The following is a 22,536-nucleotide window of genomic DNA, read 5'->3' on the forward strand; positions in this document are numbered from 1 at the left end:
TTTATGTTTGGGTCTCGCGGATTGAGAAACCTTGAAGTTACTGTGGAGTTACCGTTATTACTATACCTTCCTACCAATTCGATTTACAATTACTATTCCTACCGTTCAGAATTGAATACAGTTTGATGGTTGAATAAACCGTGGACTAGAAACTGCCTCCGCCTTGTATATGAAAACATTATAATATATAATATCACGGCCAAAAGCTGTGTGCACCTCCGGAATATTATGCACAGAATTGCAACCCTTTGGTTGCGACAGTTTTTAAGCACTCTCTACAAATTACGTGATTTTGTAATTCGTCAGACACCTTATATCCAAACCATTTCCATACCATGGAGCCGTTGGTCTTTCGCTTGCAAACAAGCTCCTCGGAGCTGCTTGTGCAGGCGGACTCCATAGCTGTGTTCGAAATCGTTCCCTATCACGGATATAGTGCACTATATAGGGTGCTCGCCATTTTGTAGTGGTGTTCAAATTCTCAGTGGTTAAATTCATGCACAATATAGTGCACTTAAAATACCCAATGAATAGTGAACGATTTCGAACACGGCTCATGTTTCGCGATTTCAAAAAGTGACGTGAGTCAGTGGAGGGGGGGGGGGGGGGGGCGGGGGGGGGGCAGGCAGAGACTGTGTGTGTGAGCCGGAGGCAGAGCGGGAGAGACATAAGCAGAGTTACGAAATAGCAGGCGGCAGGCGCGGTTCGAAACTGGTGTTATTTGGAACAAATGTGCTGTAATTTCAACGCAAATTAAATTATATCGATGTTGACGATATGGTCTCGTTTCATATCGCGTTTGAAAAAATATCAATATATTTTAAATATCGATATATCGCCCAGCCCTAACTCAAATATGATGTTTACTGTACAAACGTTTATAAACTGCCTTAACCCACAAACTCTCTCTCTTCTCATTCTAACTGATTTGCAACGGCAGAAAAAAACACTAACTCAACTAACCACACAATTGGCTAATATGGAACGCTTAGGCATGTTTAAAGATCAAAAGAAAACTAACCAAAGTAACCATCAAGCAGGAATGTTTCTACAGCACAACTACAAAGAACGGAACAAAAGACAGTTAAAAAAAAACAGACCCAGGAGTACAGAGAACGTACTAATGAGAACGACCGAGACCAATACGATTTTAATTTGAAAAAAAGGCAAGTTAAAGATTTTAATAAAACAGAAAACCATAACCACAGCGACTGGTATGGAAAGGACAGACGTGACGAACCCCCCAGATGCTATTACTGCGAAAAGATTGGTCATCGGGAGAAATATTGCAGAAAGAAACACAGCGACGAGGCCAAACCGTCGGCCCCGCCCATGGAACCAGTCCGCGCCCCCCACACCATGAAGAACCCGCTCCAACGCCCCGGTGAGTATAATCATTACTAGGACCCCTTGGAGAAGGAAACAACGATCCAGACAACGCTTCTTCAACTGTCTTCCACCCCCACCGAAAATCCTAAATGCTCCGTGCAGGTAGGACAAAACCATTTTGAATTTCTTGTCGATTCTGGTGCTACAGTATCAGCTATTTACAAAACTGGTATTTTACAAGAAAGTAACCAAACATTGAGAACGGTTGGTATTGCTGGCATAGCGATGAGTGAAACAATATCAAAGCCGGTTCCTACTATTGTATCACATGTCCCGTTTGAACAGAAGTTTTTAATCTCTCCCTCCTCTCCTGTTAATTTAATGGGAAGAGATATGTTGTGTAAACTAAATGCAGTAATTTTTGGTACTCCGGATGGTTTGTTTATGCAAATACCCGATGATAAGTTGATTCAGGCTTCCCAATTGTTAACGCATACCGAAGTAACTACTGCTTACTTGTGGAGATTGTTAGGAAAACCTAGTGTTGATATCTGCAATATCGAAAACATTCAAAGTTTGTCTAAAACGTCCCCATCTCTCGCCGTTGGTCTAACGCAAATGTTGCCTTTTGAAACCTTTCATTGTAACGCTACATTGTTTAACGACGTCGTACCAATAGAATATCAACAGAAGAGGTGCTTGTTCCTAAATCACACTGATGCATTTAATCCTATCACGCAACTATACATTGGTTAGGCCGGTTGTGCTGCAGTTGTGTCTCTCACAAAAGACCAATTTTCTCTCCTTCACGATGATACAACAGTACCACACATCATACTAGCTATTTCACCAACACATACACCCCAATAATTAGAAAACATGATTAAAACCCTACACAACACAAAACCCATTAGTTCATCAGCGACCTCTACAGGTATACTGCACACACTACAGTCTGACGGTTGGAGACTAGATTTGAAAACCCTGTTGTTTGCAAATTCGAGTTGTACATTCGAAAAACACTCTCCAGCACCGTCTCCTGATTACAGTCCACCCCAGAGTTTATCCCAGGTACCATCTAACTATGGGCCATGCATGAAAATCATGCAGGATTTGTAACCTCTTCACCACCTCTTAAAGTTACATTAAAGTCAGATGCTACTTTGACTTGTATTCGACAGTATCGTTTGTCCCCCGAAGCATTAGATGGGATTCAGCCGGTAATAACTTCTCTTTTATCTCAAGGTATTCTAAAGGAAACTACTAGTCCTTGTAACACACCCATATTGCCCCTCCCGAAGCCAGGGAGACCAGATGAATGAGGAGGGCCTGTGCAGAGGTAATGGCTGTCTGTGTGTCTAGAACCATAACAAGGTCAGTGGGTGTATAAACACAAAGGCATGACGTTGCAATGCTTTTGTTCTTCTAGACATATTACGATGTGAAAGAATACAGGAATCTAGGGCTACATCTAACAATTATTTTATTAATCGATTAATTGGTAGATAATTTTTTCGATTAATCGATGAATCGGATAAAAAAGAGAAACATTTGTAATTGCCGCATCTTTATTCAAAAACAAAACATTACTTTCACAGTGCAGACTGAAGTTTAAAAACAGGTTATTGCTCCAACGTCCCTGAGCTATGAAAAGTCATATCAATATTAAAAAATATCAAAACACTGGAAAAAAAAACTAAAAAAACATACAATGTATGATATACATTTTTATATGTAAATGTATATACAGTATATACAAAAATTAAGTGCCTGATCTGTTAGAACAATAAATAAATGATAAAAAAATAAAGAAAAATGCAAGTTACCAATCTGTCCACACTGTATTTGTTTCAACATTAACATTTGACATTAACGCCTTCTTGCTTGGTGCTCTAACACACACACACACACACAAACTCACTGTTTCTCTTAACCGTTTTAGTCAGGAACTTTGCATTGCAATGCAATGTAAGCATGTCTACATGCTCCTGGCTAAGGCTTGCTCTCTTCTTGGAAGCTACGTTGCCTGCGGCAGAGAACAGCCGCTCTGATGGTGTCGAGGTGCCAGGGATGCATAAGTAGGACTTGGCTAGCTTGGCCAATATCGGATATTTGTCCTTGTTATTCTTCCACCACTGCAATGGGTTTTCTTCCTTAGCAAGTTTCTGAGGACTTCTTTCCCTACTTTGGTGTTGACATCATCATCATCTCCACTTGATCCATCCCCTTCTTCACTGCTGGAACCAAGGAGTGAATCAAGTAGAGTGGCAAGAGGTGTTGATGCAGAAGCTGTATTGGTGGAAGTGACGAGCAGTGAGTTGAAAAGCCTGCAACGGCCCCGACTCGTAGGCAACATTCTCGGTGGACTTGGATAGCCCCTTCACAAGTGGAGGTATTGCCGATATTGTTGTGTATTTCTCTGCACGCATGAACACAGTGGCACATTCAAAAGCCTTGAGGGCTTTTAAATGTTCTTCTAATGTTCTTCTTTCACTGTTCTGGTTTCAAATCATGGTACCTTTTTCCTTTCTGTGTGACAGAGATGTAAGACAGTGTTGCTGTTACAGGCCATCTTTGCTCAATCAGTTGACTGACCATATAAAAGGTGCTGTTCCGCCTTGTGCTTACATCTTGAACAAGGCTGTGCTCAGGTGTGACCATTTGTTGTGGTTTTGCTCGTACCTTACCGCTGGCTAGCTCACTTTTTCTTTAAATGTTCCACGAGACATCTTGCAGCCCCAACAGCCTTTTCAATGCTTCGATTGCAGCATCGATCACGAGTTTCAAGGTATGACAACTGCAACGCACTCTTCTCCTATGACCACCTATTCTTCTCCTCCAGGATGCGTGCCGCAGCCACAACATTGGCACTGTCACACCAAAATTGTACCGGGGGCGAAAATTGTACCGCTTACGTAATCCGCGTTCAAAATTCCAAACCTGCCTGGCAAAGGACAATTGCGTCGAACGTCGCCTGGCAACGGACGATCTAGTTGAACGTTGCCTGGCAACGGACAATCACGTCGAACGATGACGTAGGAAGGTTCATGAACATTTGCCATCATTCGCGCTCATTCATTGAGCGTCACAAGACGAAATAACATTAAGCAGATAACACTTATTTTACAAATGACATTTATTAGCGTTGCTAACTTATATTTGTATTGTATTTAATTGTTTAATCGCATTTAGCTAGTAAACTGAGTGTATTAACACAAGCTAGCTAGATTATGATACACTATAAACACTCAGTTTACTAGATAGATTCAATGCAATACAAATATAAAGTAAAAACAAGTGTTATCTGTATTATGTTATTTCGCCTTTGGCAACATGAGCGCAAATGTTTTTTGAAATCTGCCTGGCAGCGGACAATCACGTCGAACAATGACGTAATGTTTTCGGATTATGTAGGAGGTACAATTTTCGCCCCGGTACAATTTTGGTGTGACAGCACCATTATCATGGACTATGGCAATCATGTTGCTAGGAGGGATTTCAAACCTGGCTACAACTTCTTCCAACCATTCTGCGATGAGGGATCCAGTATGTCTGTCCTGCAGTAGCATGGTAGTAAGGCAGATTGACTTCATGTCCCAATCGTCTTTGATGTAGTGGCAAGTAACAACGAAGTAGGCCTCAATGGCTTAACTTGTCCAAACCTCAGCGGTGAGAGCAAGTTTGCTGTTGTTGCCGTTGTTTAAAGCAGTCTTCACTTCATTGAATGTCTGTTCAAATTTTCTTTCCATAAACTTATTGAAATGGGTCCTTGAGGGAAGAGTGTAACCAGGATTCAAGGTGTGAGTCATCGTCTTGAAGCTGTCATCTTCGACCATTGACAGAGGCCTCATGTCAGTGACAAGCATGTTAAGGATGCTATCTGTCAAGACTGATGCTTGCTGTGGTGTACATGATGATCTTCCAATCAGGAAGCCACTCATAGTTGGTTGTTTTTTCTGCAGTGACAAAGTTAATGTTAGCATGTAAAATAGCACTATACTATACTAGATATAGTATAGTGCTATATCTAGTATAGTATCGACATACTATACTATATATAGTATAGTATGGCACGCACGCACGCACACGCACACACACACACACCAGCTAATAGGGGTGTGACGATACACTCAGCTCACGAGACGAGACGAGACACGATATTCGGTTCACGAGATCGAGACGAGACGAGATTTTAAGAAAACTACAATGACAAAATATATGACTGGACCAACAGACTTTTCTTTAACCGAGTTGCACATGCATTTTGAAATGTTTTATTATAACTCTTAACATTCATGAAATTGAAACTAAAACTAAAATTTATAAAAGTTGAAGTAAAATAAATTAAATTAAATAATTCTCTTTTTTTTCAAGTGCAAACAATATTATGTGCAAAACCAAATCAAAGTTCTACTCCATCAATACAGAGTGCAAATAGTGCAAACAGATTCTGACCAAGTATGTCACTGACAACTAGGTATTGTCCGTGTCTTATCAGTCACTCTACTGCCATTCATAATTTCCGCCGGGTACCCAAAATGCTGCCAAACAAATAATTTAAAAGTGGCAGGGGCATCTTCGACGGTAATACGGGTATTTTCCGACGTCATTCTGGCTGCCTATCCAAGTAGGTCTATCTGCAGCCGGAGCCACTTGCCAAACACGCCCATTGCTCTGCCAGACACGCCCATTGCTCTGCCAGACACGCCCTTGCACTGCCAAACACGCCCTTGCTCTGCCGAAACACGCCCATAACTCGTGCGCGTGCGTAATGCTACAGAATATAAGCCCGCCGCCCAGTCCCGTCCTGATACGTTGCAGTCACGTGACTACCACGTGGTCGTCTACCACGTGTGACTACCATGTGGTCGACTACCACGTGTTCGGCAACAAGCGCGAATGGTTTTTGAAACCTGCTTTAAACACTCAGTTTACTAGATAAATTCGATTAAACAATTCAATACAATACAAATATAAATGAAAAACAAGTGTTATCTAGCGATCCGTCATCTGTATTATGTTATTTCGTCTTTGGAAACATGAGCCGAATGTTTTTTGAAACCCACCCGGCAACGGACAACCCAATCAAATCAGTTGTCAAGTTGACAACAACTGATGACGTAGGCCGGTACAAATTTGCCATGACACCACCACATAGAACGAGCAATGGGCGTGTTTGGCAATAGGCGTGTTTGGCAAGTGGCTCCGGCTGCAGATAGACCCTACTCTGCCTATGGCTGCTTCCCCTGCTTCTCCTCCTCTTCTTCTTTTCCTTCTCCTACGTAAGGTTCTGGCAGGCTAGACGTATCAAAGCCGCATTACTGCCCCTACAGGCCGCAAATAGAAGTTTGGATAGCTCAGAAATCTCGCGAGACCGATTTTTAACGCGACGGGTAATATCGTCGAGTTTAATCTCGTCACACCCCTACCAGCTAATGCTTACGTTAGTTTAATAAGCGTTTCATGCTTGTAAAGCTGGATAACGAATACATTAACACACCAAACAAGAGAGAGGAGAGACTTATGTTGCATGTTCTTACTTGAAAACTGAATAAATGTGAGATTTTGTATTGACTTACCCTGCTGTCGGCCCCCTTCCTTGTCACGGATGACTCCGACATGTATTCTTTTCAAATGTTGTATCATTACCTTTGCGCTTCCGTGCCACGCCATTTTCGCTTTTGCAATGATTGCAACAAACACACTTTTTAGCTCTATGCATTGTGTAGTGCTCCCACACACAGTTCGACAGAATTTGGTCGAACCGTTTTCTCTGCCTCCGCCATGTTTCATGTCCAGAAATAAAAGCAGTCGTCGCTCATACTATAGCGCTCGTAGGGTCGCTGTGGGCACGCATGAAGCATGGACCTGCCGGCGTCAGTTACCAGTTCCGCGCCTACGAGTGACTTTGCGTATTAATCGCGCGACTCAACGAATCGATGACTAAATTCGTTGGCAAAGCTAACGAATTTAATAAAACATATATTATAAAACATTAAGTCAGACTTAAGTCCAGCGTAGTTGATGTTGCTCTGCCCGGTGTATTACAAAGACTTCTACATACGGGATCCTAGGTAGGCCTATCTGCTTTTTGATGTTGTTGTGTTCAAACATTCAGACTGTAGAGCAACCTTCAGTGCTGCTGCCCTGTGCCTTGCCCCACTTGATATGTTATGCATAGACAAGGGTTCTGAACGCATTAAAAGATTAATGATTTACATAAACTAAGTATGAATGGAAAAATAGCGTGTTACTAATGAAATAACTTTACATGACTCGCAGTGCAAGGACAAAGAGATCATTCATACAGGGGGGGGACCTTGATCACAGGGCCCTGGGATGAGACTATAGCCCTGTGATGATGAGACTATAGCCCTGGGATGATGAGAGTATAGCCCTGTGATGAGTATAGCCCTCTGATGAGCCTAGAGCCCTCTAATGAGACTATAGCCCTGTGATGATGAGAGTATAGCCCTCTGATGAGACTATAACCCTGTGATGAGACTATAGCCATGTGATAGAGACTATAGCCCTGTGATAATGAGAGTATAGCCCTCTGATGAGACTAAAGCCCTGTGATGAGACTATAGTCCTGTGATGATGAGAGTATAGCCCTATGATGAGACTAAAGCCCTGTGATGAAACTATAGCCCTGTGAGGATGATAGCATAGCCCTCTGATGAGACTACAGCCTTCTGGTGAGAATATAGCCCTGTGATGATGAGACTATTGCCCTGGGATAAGACTATTGCCCTGTGATGATACTATAGCCCTAGGATGAGACTATAGCCCTAGGATGAGACTATAGCCCTGGGATGAGACTATAGCCCTGGGATGAGACTATAGCCCTGGGATGTGACTATAGCCCTGGGATGAGACTATTGGTGCTTTCAGAAAATGCAGTTGATAATACGAAGGGTCGTACAATGCAACTTCTGCAAAGTCTGAGAGTCAGAGTGCTGTAAGAAAGAAAGCAGTGCTGCTTCAAAGCTACATTTGTATGGTTGACATTCACATTTCAAATCCACATTTGAATGCTGTGCAGTAAGGACTGTGCATCTGAGGCTGGAAGGAACCGGTTGCTCACTAGAGTACCAGCTCCAGTCAATTCAGAAGAATGACAAACAGATATCGACAATGCTGCTGAGTATTGACGAGAAAGAAGTCTTCGAGGCAAACAAAAGGAGTGAAATTCAGGATACCCTGAATGACAAAACCATTACGGCTGTAGTCAACCAAAGAGGCTCCTGGTGGAAATACCAGACGAGCCACGGAGAGCCGGGTCAACGTCACAATATGAGGGGTCAAAATGGATGGCACTGCGATGCGTGACAATACTTGTTGTTCACAGTCAAGCCTATGGAGATGGCCTGTAAACACAACGCAGGAAGAAGAGTTAACACTTCCTTTTATCCTGCGATACATTTGTTACCACAATGTCAAAGAAGGACAGAGGGGGGAGAGGGAGGAGAAAGGGGGGATGAGGGAGGAGAGAGAGAAGAGAAATTACTTAACAACACAAGCCATCTGTCACTTGGGAGGAGAGAAAAAACCAACAGCCCTGAAAACGATACATCAATAATTCAGATGACTGGGGCTAATAGGAGAGAGACGTAGAGGAAACAATCAGCCCAGAGAGCCTCCCAGCTGGTGGCCTGTACTCTGCTCAGGAAGGCTGTTTCTCAAGGCCCCAAAAATAACACTGTTTTAACCCAGCCCATTTTCAAATCAAGCCCTAAATTGCTTTAAATTGAAACCGTCTTGTCCCCCAGCCATATCTGGTACCTGATCAGACATTGTACTTGTTCAGTGTGCTGCGACGGCCAGAGAACTGCTCTGGCACACGGCATGTAGATAATCAAGTCAGCGGGGGAATCCAGCTCTACATGCTAGATTAAATTCATTGTATAAAGTAATGGAAGTATTTGCGTGCAAATGAGTCTGCTGGAGGATTTATCCAGGCATTTTAGAACTAAGAATGCAGAGAACTAAAGGCTTCTCAGAATTGACAGCTGCTAAAAACATGCTCTGAAACCAAAGAAATCTGGTTTGAAAATGTCCTGAATTGTTGTAAATCTAAATGACCCCGGATCGGACTTACAACACGTTCACATGCGGTGAAGGTCTGGACTGTTCTGAAAACCTCCTTGTTCAGCTATTGGGTCCTGTCCTGAAGGTCAGGCAGGAGGCCTACCACTACGGCCCGAGAAGACCTGTAGAATATCCTGAAGATGATCAGATTAAGGGTCATCTGGAGCTGGTATAAGGAGTTTGCGTTCCAATAGGCCTATCTCACAACTTCCTGGTTCGGCGTTCGATTTTGCATTCACTGGGTAAAGGGACTTCCGGTCGAGTAGTCCATGATATTTGACAATGGCGCAGTCAAAAAACAAAAGCTTCTGTTGTGTACCTCTATGCGCCAATTCAAAACAAAAACAACCGTATTTACCTTTCCAAGACTTCCCAACTAATACCCTATACAGCAGTGGGTCAGGGCAATCAGACGGAGTTAATTTCGTAATTCAGAAGGGGAGTACACTGGTCTGTAGTCGGCATTTCTCAGCGGCTGATTATAACGACGGGAGTGCTACGCTGAATACTGGAGCTGTTCCCAGTCGTTTTGACTGGAACAGCTACACCACAGCCCCGAAGAAAACACCTGTGTAGAAATGGGTGTCAGCTCAAAAAGCTGAAGGAGAGGACAAAACACAAATGGACCGGAGAGGTACCGGGGAACATGACTACGCGACACGCCCCCCTGCCGGTAAGTAGATGTGTGCTAACTAGCTGTTATGTCTGTTATTTGTGTTCAACACTTGTTGGGCTATTGTATACTTTTGCCAAACATGGCATGGTTATTGTAAAACATTCAATCAACATCAGACGTTCTGTTAAACTGGGGTTGCATATTAAATCAGATTCAGATTCAGCTTTATTGGCCAGGTTTGCGAAGAAACGAGGAATTTGACTTTGGTTTTTGCCCTCTATGTACAACACTCAACATTTAACCTATTGTTAATATATAAAAAAAGAAAAACAAAAAACAGTACAAATAAATAAATAATAATAAATATAAATAAACTTAAGTATACAGAATAACAATACAATAAAAATAAAGGGTGAATACTAATGAATGGTAATGAAGACTGATTTGTATTCTTTTTTTGTAGGTGCACTGGATGATGCCCTGGAGTATATTGCTGAGCTGGAGGCAAAGCTGCAAGAAATATCCATGGGGCCACAAACTGTCCTCAACAGATTTTGTGTGTCTGATCAGACCATGAAATATTACACTCGGTTTCCATCTCAAGAAGTGTTTCAAGTGTTTTGGGAGTCTGTTTGCCCCTCAACACAATATATTGTTTATTGGAGCAAAGCACATAGGATTGGACAAGAGGCAATTCCAACACCAAGCCCTTCAAGGAAGATTCCAGTCATTGATGAGTTTTTCATCTACTGTTGTAGAGTAGCAACTGGCCTTAAAGAACAGGTCATTGCTGACAACTTCCAGGTCAGCACAGCTGAGATGGTACCAATTCCAAGCTGGATATTCCCTCTAGGATGTGGGACATCAAAGGGCGAGGGTGAATCTCACTCAGCTTTGCTCCAGACGCCAATATGTGTTGTTCTGGTAGGGGCCCTAGAGGAAACGTCAAATAAAAATGGGACTGTTTTTTTTTTATATTGTAGTGATAACAGATATATTCTAATATGCATCTTGTCATAATGAGCAAGTTTAACAGAGTGCAAATTGCAAAACAAATATCTTACCAGCATACGCTCTGTAGTGTGGACTTGACTCTTCCCAACCGACTTGGGTTTTTTCACCACAAGTTCACTCACAGCCTCTTGATGGATTCCCTGAAACGAACAACAACATTTTAGTCATACAGGAAATGCTCATATACTCTAGACAAATACTGAAGTGTATGATTTGAACAGAGGACACAACAGCACACCTGTGTTCTAGGTCGATGCCACATCTGTGGTTGACTGGTACAGACCAGGGAAGGTGGAACCACCTCAAGGCCCAGCTGCACATAATGCGCTGTCTGGAGGAGCAGAGCGGTTACATGGCTACAGAAGCCTTTGCCCGCAGCACAGCTACAGCTGTGCTCTGAGAGACCAAGTTGTCCTCTCTCTCTCTCTCTTGAGAGGAGTTGAGGCATAGGAAGATGGCGGCCGTGAGGCTTGCCACAGTACAAGCAGTGTTCCTGTCTGTCATTTTAGTGTCTGCGTTATTTGTTTGTAAAGTGTCGTGCATAATCCAGTACACCCGATCGGAGCTTCTAAACCTCAGATCCACCTCTCAGAGTGATCTGGGCCCATCTACATCCTTGCTGGAGAAGAAATTACTGGAATTAAACATCGACAGCGCAAGCCACTCAACACCATGGCAGCCGGCCCAAAAGGGCCGCCGCTCCGGCACCTCTGCCAGGTTCAGGAGACACCCTTACCGGCCACCGCTCCCTGCCCTTCTGCTGTCAAACGTAAGATCCCTCCGGCACAAAATGGACGAATTACAACTTATGATCCAAACCGACAAAGACTACAGTGACTGCTCTGCCATCTGCCTGACAGAGACCTGGCTGGATCAATCAGTACCAGACCAAGCGGTAACTCTTCCAGGTTTCACATTGCATCGTTCCGATAGATCTTCCAAACTATCGGGCAAGGCAAAAGGCGGTGGTGTTTGCATCATGATAAATGAACGCTGGTGCACAAATTCTACTGAACTCACACGTGTATGTTCCCCTCACCTGGAATACCTCACTGTCAAATGCAGACCATCATTCCTCCCACGGGAGTTCGCATTAATTATTATGATCTGTGTTTACATTCCACCTGAGGCTAACGCTAACACCACCATAGCCGAGTTAGCCAACTACGTCTCCTCAGTGGAAAATTCACACCCGGACACAGCAGTCATCGTCCTCGGGGACTTTAACCAGACCAACCTATCATCTGAGCTCCTCGGCTACCATCAGCAGGTAAATTGCCCCAGCAGAGGGACCAACACACTTGACCACTGCTACACCTCCATCAGAGAGGCTTACCGTGCTTTCCCTAGGGCTCCGCTGGGCAGGTCCGACCACGCAATGCTGCTGCTAATTCCAAAATACAGGCAAAAAGTTAAATCCTCCAAAACACCAACAACCTTTCTCCGGTGCTGGTCCCCCGAAGCCATTGAACAACTTCGGGGTTGTTTCGCGTGCACGGACTGGGATGTTTTCCATGCCGCGGGTGACCTGAACGACGTCACCGAAGCAGTGACGTCATACGTCAATTACTGCGTTGACCTGTGCATTACACTCAAAAAAGTCAAACACTACAATAATAATAAACCGTGGTTTAACAAGGACATTAAGATAATAAGAAAGGAGAAAAATACAGCACATTTGACAGGAAATAAAGAACAATATATGGCTGCCAAATACAAACTGAGATCTGCAATAAGAAGAGCCAAATCCAACTATGCCACTAAATTAGAAGAACAAATCTCTAATAGTGACACCCGCTCTATCTGGAAAAAATTACAAAACATGACAAACTACAAAAAGAAACCCACCCCCACACCTGACAGCGACAATTCGCTTCCTGATTCACTTAACACTTTCTATGGGAGGTTTGAGCAGGCACCGGTTCCACCACCATCTCCCCCAGACCCCCCCCCGCCCCCCCCTTTCACCATCTACGAGGAGGAGGTAAGGAGCACCTTCAAGGGACTTAAGAGGAATAAAGCCCCCGGCCCAGATAACATTAGCCCCTCCGTTTTCCACCACTGTGCTGCGGAGCTGCTGGGGTTTTTACCAACATCTTCAACTCCTCCCTCTGCCAAAGCTCAGTACCCAACTGCTTCAAAGAATCCATCATCATCCCAGTTCCCAAAACCAAGACCATCTCCTGCCTCAATGACTACAGACCCATTGCAGTTATGAAATAATTTGAGCGCATCATACTAAATCACATGAAATCTGTCACCACCCCCCTCATGGACCCATATCAATTTGCATACAGAGCCAACAGGTCAGTTGAAGACACCGTCATCTTAGCAACTCATCACATTCTGAACCACCTGGAGTCCGCCAACACATATGCCCGCATCCTGTTCATGGATTTCAGCTCTGCATTCTACACAATAAACCCGGCCAAACTATTCAATACATTACTGGACATGAACATCGACCCATGCATCTGTCACTGGATTCAAAGCTTTCTCTGGAACAGGCAACAAAAGGTGAAGATCAAAAATACCACATCCTCCTAGGGCTGGGCGATATGGGCCAAAATGAATATCTCAATATTTTTTTACTATATCTCGATACACGATATATATCTCGATATATTTTGAATCTCCTCTAGAGCACATCATAAATGCTCGATTCAACCATGTCTGGCATAATGTTACGTCAGTAATAATTCTAGTATTACTGAAACATAAGTCTGCATTTAGATTACATGAAACAACATATTGTTTAAACTCATCAGTGCTTTCTATTGGAACAATTTAGAACTTGCACATAAGAAAAGGAAAATCACAGCAAGTTAGATTTACCAACACAGCATTTATTCAAACCGTTAATTATTTATTAACAGTTTGAATAATAATTATTATATATACACTGCCAGACGAAGGATCCAGTGCTATTCTTTTTCGAAACCAAATCCTCAGTTTCCATCCTTTTTTCTCTTTCTGGCTGTTCTCACTCACCAGTCGGAGGTACACGCACCTACAGCAGCGCGCCTTCCAGACTACGTCACACACGCGCGTCCATGAGAATCTCGTGGACTCGCAATGGGCGGGGGGAGTGAGTTTAGAGAGCCACCGGAAATAGCGAGAGAAGGGAACGCTGTGCGTTAAACAAACCCCGAGAAGCCCAATCCCTATGAGAGCTCCCCACGCTACGGCCATCAGGAGGCGCACAGAGCTTTTATCCGTGATATTATATAACCAATTATATTATATTATATTATATTATATTATATATTATTATATATAGAGCTCCGGGAGTCGCAAACGGCAACAATCACTTTCTCCTCCGTGCTGCAGTTCACCCCGGACTGCACTGCACCGAGTTGGCTGTTACGTTACACATGTCACTCAGTGGCCACGCTGTTGAACGCTGATTGGCAGATACGCGTCTCTACGTTCACTTTGTATGAGATCTTGTCGCCCCGTCGCGTGAAAGCACAACGAGTATGCCGGCGGCGGCAAAAAGAAACATTGCGTCCCAATTTATATTCGATGTTCGCGATATGGGCATTTTATACATCCCCTGGAGAACATCTCGCGATACATCGCATATATTCGATATATCGCCCAGCCCTACATCCTCCCCTCTCTTCCTCAGTACAGGCACACCCCAAGGCTGTGTTCTCTCACCCTGGCTATTCTCCCTTTACACAAACAAGCTCACATCCCACCACAGCTCTGTCAACCTGTACATGTACGCGGACGACTCAACCATCATAGGACTCATCACCAACAACCAAGAAACAGAATACCGTGCACAGATCAACCAAGCAGTGACCTGGTGTACAGACCATGATCTCATACTCAACTCATCAAAAACAACGGAACTCATCATCGACCCAAGACGCCAACCATCCCCCAAAACTCCTGTGCTCATTAAAGGTGAATCCATCTCCATCACTGACACATTCAAACTCCTTGGAACCCACATCAGCAATAACCTCAAATGGAAAATAAACTCAGACCACATCTACAAAAAAGCCCAGCAGACTTTTCCATCTCCGTCAGCTCAAGAAGTTCAGGGTAAGGTCCCATCTTCTGCTCCACTTCTACACAGCCATCGTAGAAAGCATCCTCACCTTCTCCATCACAGTCTGGTTCGGCAGTCTAGACTCACTCTCCCGGAAGAAACTTCAACGCATCATAAATAGAGCATCCACAATTATTGGCACACCCCTTCCATCCCTTGATTCACTCTACCACAAACGGACACTACGCAGAGCACGGAAAATCATCTCCGACCCCACTCACCCTGCACACTATGCCTTCCAACTACTGCCTTCTGGGAGGCGTTACAGGACAATTGCCTCCAGAACAACCCGGTTAAAAAACAGTTTCAACCCAACTGCAATAAACCTTCTGAACTCGGAACGTTAAGGATTAAGCATGGCCCTTATGTATTGTGTAGTGTGTATTTCTGTATGTATATCTGTGTTATATGTTTTGTAAGTTGGAACCTGTACCAAGCTGACAACAAACCAGCCTGGCTGTGTGGTCATTAAAAGAATCAATCAATCAATCAATCAATCAATCAATCAACAGCCTCCAGGGTGATCTGTGAACACCATAAGAATTGAGTTACTGAACTTAGTAGGTAGGACCTTGATATAAGGTATTTTTGGAAACTGGCAAGGAGTCTGCAACCGCAGAAAAGCCATGTACAGTTCTGTGCAAAACTCTTGGGCCACCATTACATCTGTTGTTTTAGCAATGTTATAACATGAACTAGCCTAGATGTTTGTCCTTTTAATGCACTGAACAAATTTCCTTTATTTACGGCTTGTGCCTTAATGAAGAGGAAGAAAAATACATAGGTCTGTACAGCCACAACATTGCAGCAAGCTAGGTGGGCCAAGTCTTAAGCACGCTACTGTTTGTAAGAAAGAACAATGAAAATGATCTGAACTTCAGAAGAAGAGGAAAACTGCAACTGCAGTTGTTAGTCCAGACAGACTATCAACTAACAGACTTGGGCCAACGGGCCCTAACTTGGCAGAAACCTGTAGTATGTGGGGCTCCTCATTCCTCCTCATCGAGCGGTTGCATCTACCTCTCACTACCACCTTTCCATCAACTATATTTGACACTGAGCATATACATAATGTTAATAATATGTCGCTGATCGGACAAAAACGGGTCAGCAAATAACTAGCTGAACCTATCTTTGGTTAACCTAATGCTAAAATGCTAACGCTACACACGGAGACTTCATAGCCATGGCTAATTATATTCATAATATTATAGTCTACACATAACTAATATAATCATTTTACACACATTTCACACACAGACAATACGATTTATGTGGATCGTATATGGTTTGCTTGTCATCACAAAACATGAATGAGCAAGGCCATTGAGTAGCCTACTGACAACCACAAAACACCTTAGACCACTTACCTTGATAATTGTGTACGAACTCCTCCACAAAGAACTTGTACCCCTTTCTCAGCCTGGACTGTGGTGTTGCTGAGTGTGACTCCACAATCTTCTGCACATCTTCAAATCGTAATTTTGGAAAACCCACCAGGGAAGTGGCGAAGAAACGCTGCATTTTTGTGTTGACGGCAACAGCTGAAATGACTTCGCCGGAAGAATGTTTACCCGGTGTGACGTCATTTCCGATTTTTGTGAGATAGGCCTATCATTGTGCATAACAACCACACCTATAGATCCAAAGTTTCGGGACCATGGTATGCTTGCCTTTCACTGCGAAGACTCCACCAGGAGACAGACACAAGAAGAACGGTCTCCACCTGATTCAGAAGCCCAGACAGGGTTAAGTTGGGTTCCATTTCCACAGCCATGAAAGTGGTGGCAAGAGTTTCTGTAAATAAAGTATCTGAAGACACTTCATTAATTCAGAAAAAATTCAGTGATAGTGTTGTTCTTTTGGGTCATCATGAATATATAATCAATGTATAAAGGGAGCCATGTTCATCATATCCTTTTGATGGTACATTGTATCGTTTATTGTATTTAGTCTTCGCCCTTATCATTTTCATTACATTTGTTTTGTATAAGTAATGAAATTATGGTCTTATTGTTTATATGTGAACCCCGGGAAGAGAAGCCAACCGCAGCATTTACCAGTAGGGCCGAGATCGTTTATTGGCCTGTGGCATGTGCCACCGCGACCACTGACATACCATGGCATATGCCGTTCTGGAACGGTAACTGCCGTTCTGAAACGGTAACTGCCGTTCTGAAACGGTAACTACCGTTCTGAAACGGTAACTGCCGTCGCGACCACTGACATACCATGGCATATGCCGTTCTGGAACGGTAACTGCCGTTCTGAAACGGTAACTACCGTTCTGAAACGGTAACTACCGTTCTGAAACGGTAATGCCATGGCATATGCCTTTCTGGAACGGTAACTACCGTTCTGAAACGGTAACTGCCGTTCAGGTGGAACGGTAACTGCAGTTCCCAACAATGGTATGTGACACCAGCATAACTCCTCCGTATAATTTCAAGACAGGTATTGCCATAAATGTAAAGGTATATATATTTGGTATTTATTGACACAATATCACAACATAACGCCGTAAATAAAGGGATTTACACGTTTCTCTCGTCCGTGCTGTTGTTAGGATATTTCCGATCTGTTTTGTTGTTGCTTTTGTAATGACAGATGCTTTTGAAAACAGCCGGACTTGCTCCGGTGACGGTAGTTATAGCCTAGCCTTCTCGGTGGCCATAGAGCTAGTCTATTGCTTTGTTCCAATATCCATACTATCCGCAGTCATTATACTTTATTTTAGTATGACTTCTTTTTTTATATAGTTTGAGTACGTAGTGCGTTGCAATTAAGATCAGGGCGAAAGGAAGTGTAGTGAAAGGATGGTATACCCGGATGGTATACTCAAACGGTCAAACCGATGAGTGTGGATTGATGTACACCTTTCGTGCTCCACGGCAGCGATCTAATAGCTACGTAGCTGAAGAGGCGGAGCCAGGCTGAGCCAACGTCGGCGCATTTTCTTTAATAGGTCCATGCATTTTCCACGTATCCTGCATTAATGGAGTCATTTTGTTGTTTTAATAGCTTTCTAACTACTATGTGTAAAGAGTTCACCGTTCAAAGCGAGATGTTTATTGCGGTTGCGATCGTAGTTTCCGGTTAGTGCACCAGAGCCAGGTCCCTATAGGGGTGGCACTGTAGGCTATGGCTAGACAGTCATCCATTTTTCCACTCGTGTTTTATCAAGATGTTCTAGTAGCGTAGACTATAATAAAGCCTATACTGTATGACTGCTTCAGCTCATAACTATTCAATAGGCCAAATATTAAGTTTTGCATTTGTTGTTATTGGTGTTTAACCAAATAATTTAAGCAGGCCTATAGGTTCCTATCATTTAACCCTGATCCAGTGTCATAAACCTTTCTATATCGACATGATCCAGTGGTATCATGGCATACAGGCCACCGTTTTTCCGCTGGCATGCCACTCATGTAAAATGGTATTACCAGTTTCTACTGGCACCTACCGTTTTTCCGCTGGCATGCCACTCATGGAAAATGGTAATTACCAGTTTCTACTGGCACCTACCGTTTTTCCGCTGGCATGCCACTCATGGAAAATGGTAATTACCAGTTTCTACTGGCACCTACCGTTTTTCCGATGGCATGCCACTCATGGAAAATGGTAATTACCAGTTTCTACTGGCACCTACCGTTTTTATAAGAATGATTGTGTAGCTGTGAATCATGAGTGGTATGTGTGTATGAACGGGCAAATACCACAGGAAAGGAATATCTACTGGCAAACGGTAGGTGCCAGTAGAAACTGGTAATTACCATTTTCCATGAGTGGCATGCCATCGGAAAAACGGTAGGTGCCAGTAGAAACTGGTAATTACCATTTTCCATGAGTGGCATGCCAGCGGAAAAACGGTAGGTGCCAGTAGAAACTGGTAATTACCATTTTCCATGAGTGGCATGCCAGCGGAAAAACGGTAGGTGCCAGTAGAAACTGGTAATACCATTTTACATGAGTGGCATGCCAGCGGAAAAACGGTAGGTGCCAGTAGAAACTGGTAATACCATTTTACATGAGTGGCATGCCAGCGGAAAAACGGTGGTTCCAGTAGGAAATGGAACTTCCGATTAACATAATTGGCTTGCCAGCGGAAAAACTTTTGGCCTGTATGCCATGATACCACTGGATCATGTCGATATAGAAAGGTTTATGACACTGGATCACTAGAACATCTTGATAAAACACGAGTGGAAAAATGGATGACTGTCTAGCCATAGCCTACAGTGCCACCCCTAACGGAAACTACGATCGCAACCGCAATAAACATCTCGCTTTGAACGGTGAACACTTTACACATAGTAGTTATAAAGCTATTAAAACAACAAAATGACTCCATTAATGCAGGATACGTGGAAAATGCATGGACCTATTAAAGAAAATGCGCCGACGTTGGCTCAGCCTGGCTCCGCCTCTTCAGCTACGTAGCTAAGATCGCTGCCGTGGAGCACGAAAGGTGTACAATCCACGATTCCACACTCATCGGTTTGACCGTTTTGAGTATACCATCCGGGTCCTTTCACTACACTTCCTTTCGCCCTGATCTTAATTGCAACGCACTACGTACTCAAACTATATAAAAAAGAAGTCATACTAAAATAAAGTATAATGACTGCGGATAGTATGGATATTGGAACAAAGCAATAGACTATAGCTCTATGGCCACCTAGAAGGCTAGGCTATAACTACCGTCACCGGAGCAAGTCCGGCTGTTTTCAAAAGCATCTGTCATTACAAAAGCAACAACAAACAGATCGGAAATATCATAACAACAGCACGGACGAGAGAAACGTGTAAATCCCTTTATTTACGGCGTTATGTTGTGATATTGTGTCAATAAATACCAAATATATACCTTTACATTTATGGCAATACCTGTCTTGAAATTATACGGAGGAGTTATGCTGGTGTCACATACCATTGTTGGGAACTGCAGTTACCGTTCCACCTGAACGGCAGTTACCGTTTCAGAACGGTAGTTACCGTTCCAGAAAGGCATATGCCATGGCATTACCGTTTCAGAACGGTAGTTACCGTTTCAGAACGGCAGTTACCGTTTCAGAACGGCATATGCCATGGTATGTCAGTGGTCGCGACGGCAGTTACCGTTTCAGAACGGTAGTTACCGTTTCAGAATGGCAGTTACCGTTCCAGAACGGCATATGCCATGGTATGTCTGTGGTCGCGACGGCAGTTACCGTTCCAGAACGGCATATGCCATGGTATGTCAGTGGTCGCGGTGGCACATGCCACAGGCCATTAAACGATCTCGGCGTCTCTCGCATTTACACTTACTGGGATTATTAAAAAATAACGAATAATAGTTTCAAACTTTTTTTATTTACTCCATCTAGGCAGTTTGACCACAACCCAGATTGTGGGTTGTTAAGGCATAAAGAATGTGTTGAACTGTGTTCAAATTATCAGGCAGGATGCCGTATGCAACAAGAAACATATTTTCCTACTCACCTGCGAATGTCTATATAGTTAATTCCACGTTTCCTGAAAATATACCTAATGAATAGCATACTGTTGACCACAGCATTACTATAATGATGACTATAGATGCATATACACACGCAGTCACACACGGCCGCACTCCCGCACAGATGCACGCACGCACACAGGCACACAGAACCTGTAGCCGATGCCCTTGTGATTACACCTTAGACAACCAAATGTACTTCTTCGTTGCATGCTCAATGCGACGGCTCATGTACATATTTCTGCATTTGTTTTACTCTGACGAAAACATGTAATTGGCACAGAGCTACTAGGGTAAGAGGTTGAAAAGGCGGAATGCTCATTCAAAGTAGTTTCTCCAGTTGTCGCTTAGCAACCAGCAGCTTTCAGACCAGCAGTTTCTCCAAAACAAGCCTTTGTGGCCGTGCCTGAAAGTAAGTTCCCCAGCCAAGCACCAAGGGACTTTGCATGCATAATTACAATCCATATCCATTCAAGTGAAACTATATATTGCTGTCGTTCATTTTTCCCTGCAAAAGGTTTCACCTTAGGGCAGTGATGTAACGTTTCGACATAAGCCTGGGACCGATGACCAAGCACCCCAGGGGAGCCCCACTAAAGCAGTCCCCACACCAAGCAACGCAGGGGGGCCAAGGGGAGCCCCACTAAAGCACCGCAGGGGCCACAACGGGCTCTCATCAAGGAGAGCCCCACTAAAGCACCGCAGGGGCCACAATAGCTATGCTAATTAATTAATTAATATGAGTATCACATACACATATTAATCCAAAATTAGCTATTTGTAATTGTACGATTAACTGTTTTTATGAAACGGCAGGAATACTCCTTTAAAATAAATTAAATTCTAAGAGAAAAGGTTTTCTGCTCATAGACTCAATGACTAAACCGGGCGGAGGGGCAGGCCCCACACACAGTGCCTACACTGTGTTAACCACACCAGGCCTGGGTGGAACAGCCAGCGAGGGGGGCTTGGCTAAGCCCTGCGGTCTGCTTGTTTATGGTGCTACTGTCATTGTTGCAAACGCAGGCATGCGGAAAAGCAAGCCAGGCTTACTTTGATCCTCTGCTAGGACGCTCCCCGGACAGTAGTTGCAACCCTTTCCATTTATGACACTACTTGGCCATTTCTGAGTTCTTCCTACTCTCTCTAAAGTAATCTCATTCTCACTCTCCTTCTCTATTCTTTGCTCATTGTCTCTCCTCCCTCTCTTTCAGTCTCATCCTCCGTGTCTTTCTCCATCATTTGATCCCCTTTCTTATCCTACTTGTCTTTATCAGTGCTTCTCTCTGTTCTGGCCCCTGATCCCAGAGGTGGGAGGAGGGCTTCCAGCGGGTCTCCGAGGTGCTGCAGTCAGCCAGACTCACGGCCTGGAGGGAAACTCCAGACCAGCTGACATGGAGCAGGTAGAGAGGTATAAATATTCCTCCTCCATGTCCCTGATAATTCGTCCCGCTCGCTGCGGGCAGACAGGAGGAGGAGAGTGGTGGTGAGGCCGGTGGAGCTGGGGGTGGTGGTGGAGGTACCTTAAATTACTTTTTGGTTTCATTCTTTCACCCCCTCTATAGCATTATCTTCCCTTCTGTTATCCACAACTCGCCCCGTCAGCAGTGTCTCCTCCTCTTCTATCCATCAACCAAACATTCCTCCCTGCAGCTCCAGGAAATAAAACAATAAAAAGGGTAAACAGCTTAATCACAGATCATTAAAACAGATAAATAGCTTGGGGCAGAATGGAGAGAAGGAAAGAGAAGGACAGACCGACTGACCAACGGAAGGACAGACAGGCTGGGATTCAGCCCACAAACATGAGATACAGGTGTTGTTAACCGGACTGATAATAGACTATTCCAATCAGTCCGGTTCACACTGGCATCTCATCACAATTGTGTGGGCTGAAGGGGCCATACATACTACACTCCTTAGTGA

The 22,536-nt window shown here is 43.8% G+C and overlaps 1 protein-coding gene and 2 long non-coding RNA genes across 3 annotated transcripts in view; 1 reads left to right on the plus strand and 2 right to left on the minus strand.

Annotated features, from left to right (window-relative positions):
• Positions 1 to 22,536, minus strand: part of LOC132453324 (tumor suppressor candidate 3) — a 143,263-nt gene that overhangs the window by 109,231 nt on the left and 11,496 nt on the right. The gene's annotated exons all lie outside the window — the stretch shown is intronic.
• Positions 32 to 793, plus strand: LOC132453390 (uncharacterized). The gene is made up of 2 exons (XR_009524689.1): positions 32 to 301; positions 390 to 793. It is a non-coding gene; the product is annotated as an uncharacterized LOC132453390 (long non-coding RNA).
• Positions 7,132 to 12,558, minus strand: LOC132453372 (uncharacterized). The gene is made up of 3 exons (XR_009524672.1): positions 11,289 to 12,558; positions 11,101 to 11,190; positions 7,132 to 10,969 (listed from the first exon to the last, which is right to left on the minus strand). It is a non-coding gene; the product is annotated as an uncharacterized LOC132453372 (long non-coding RNA).

Source organism: Gadus macrocephalus, chromosome 3, assembly GCF_031168955.1.
Source record: "Gadus macrocephalus chromosome 3, ASM3116895v1".
NCBI classification, from domain to species: Eukaryota; Metazoa; Chordata; class Actinopteri; order Gadiformes; family Gadidae; genus Gadus; species Gadus macrocephalus.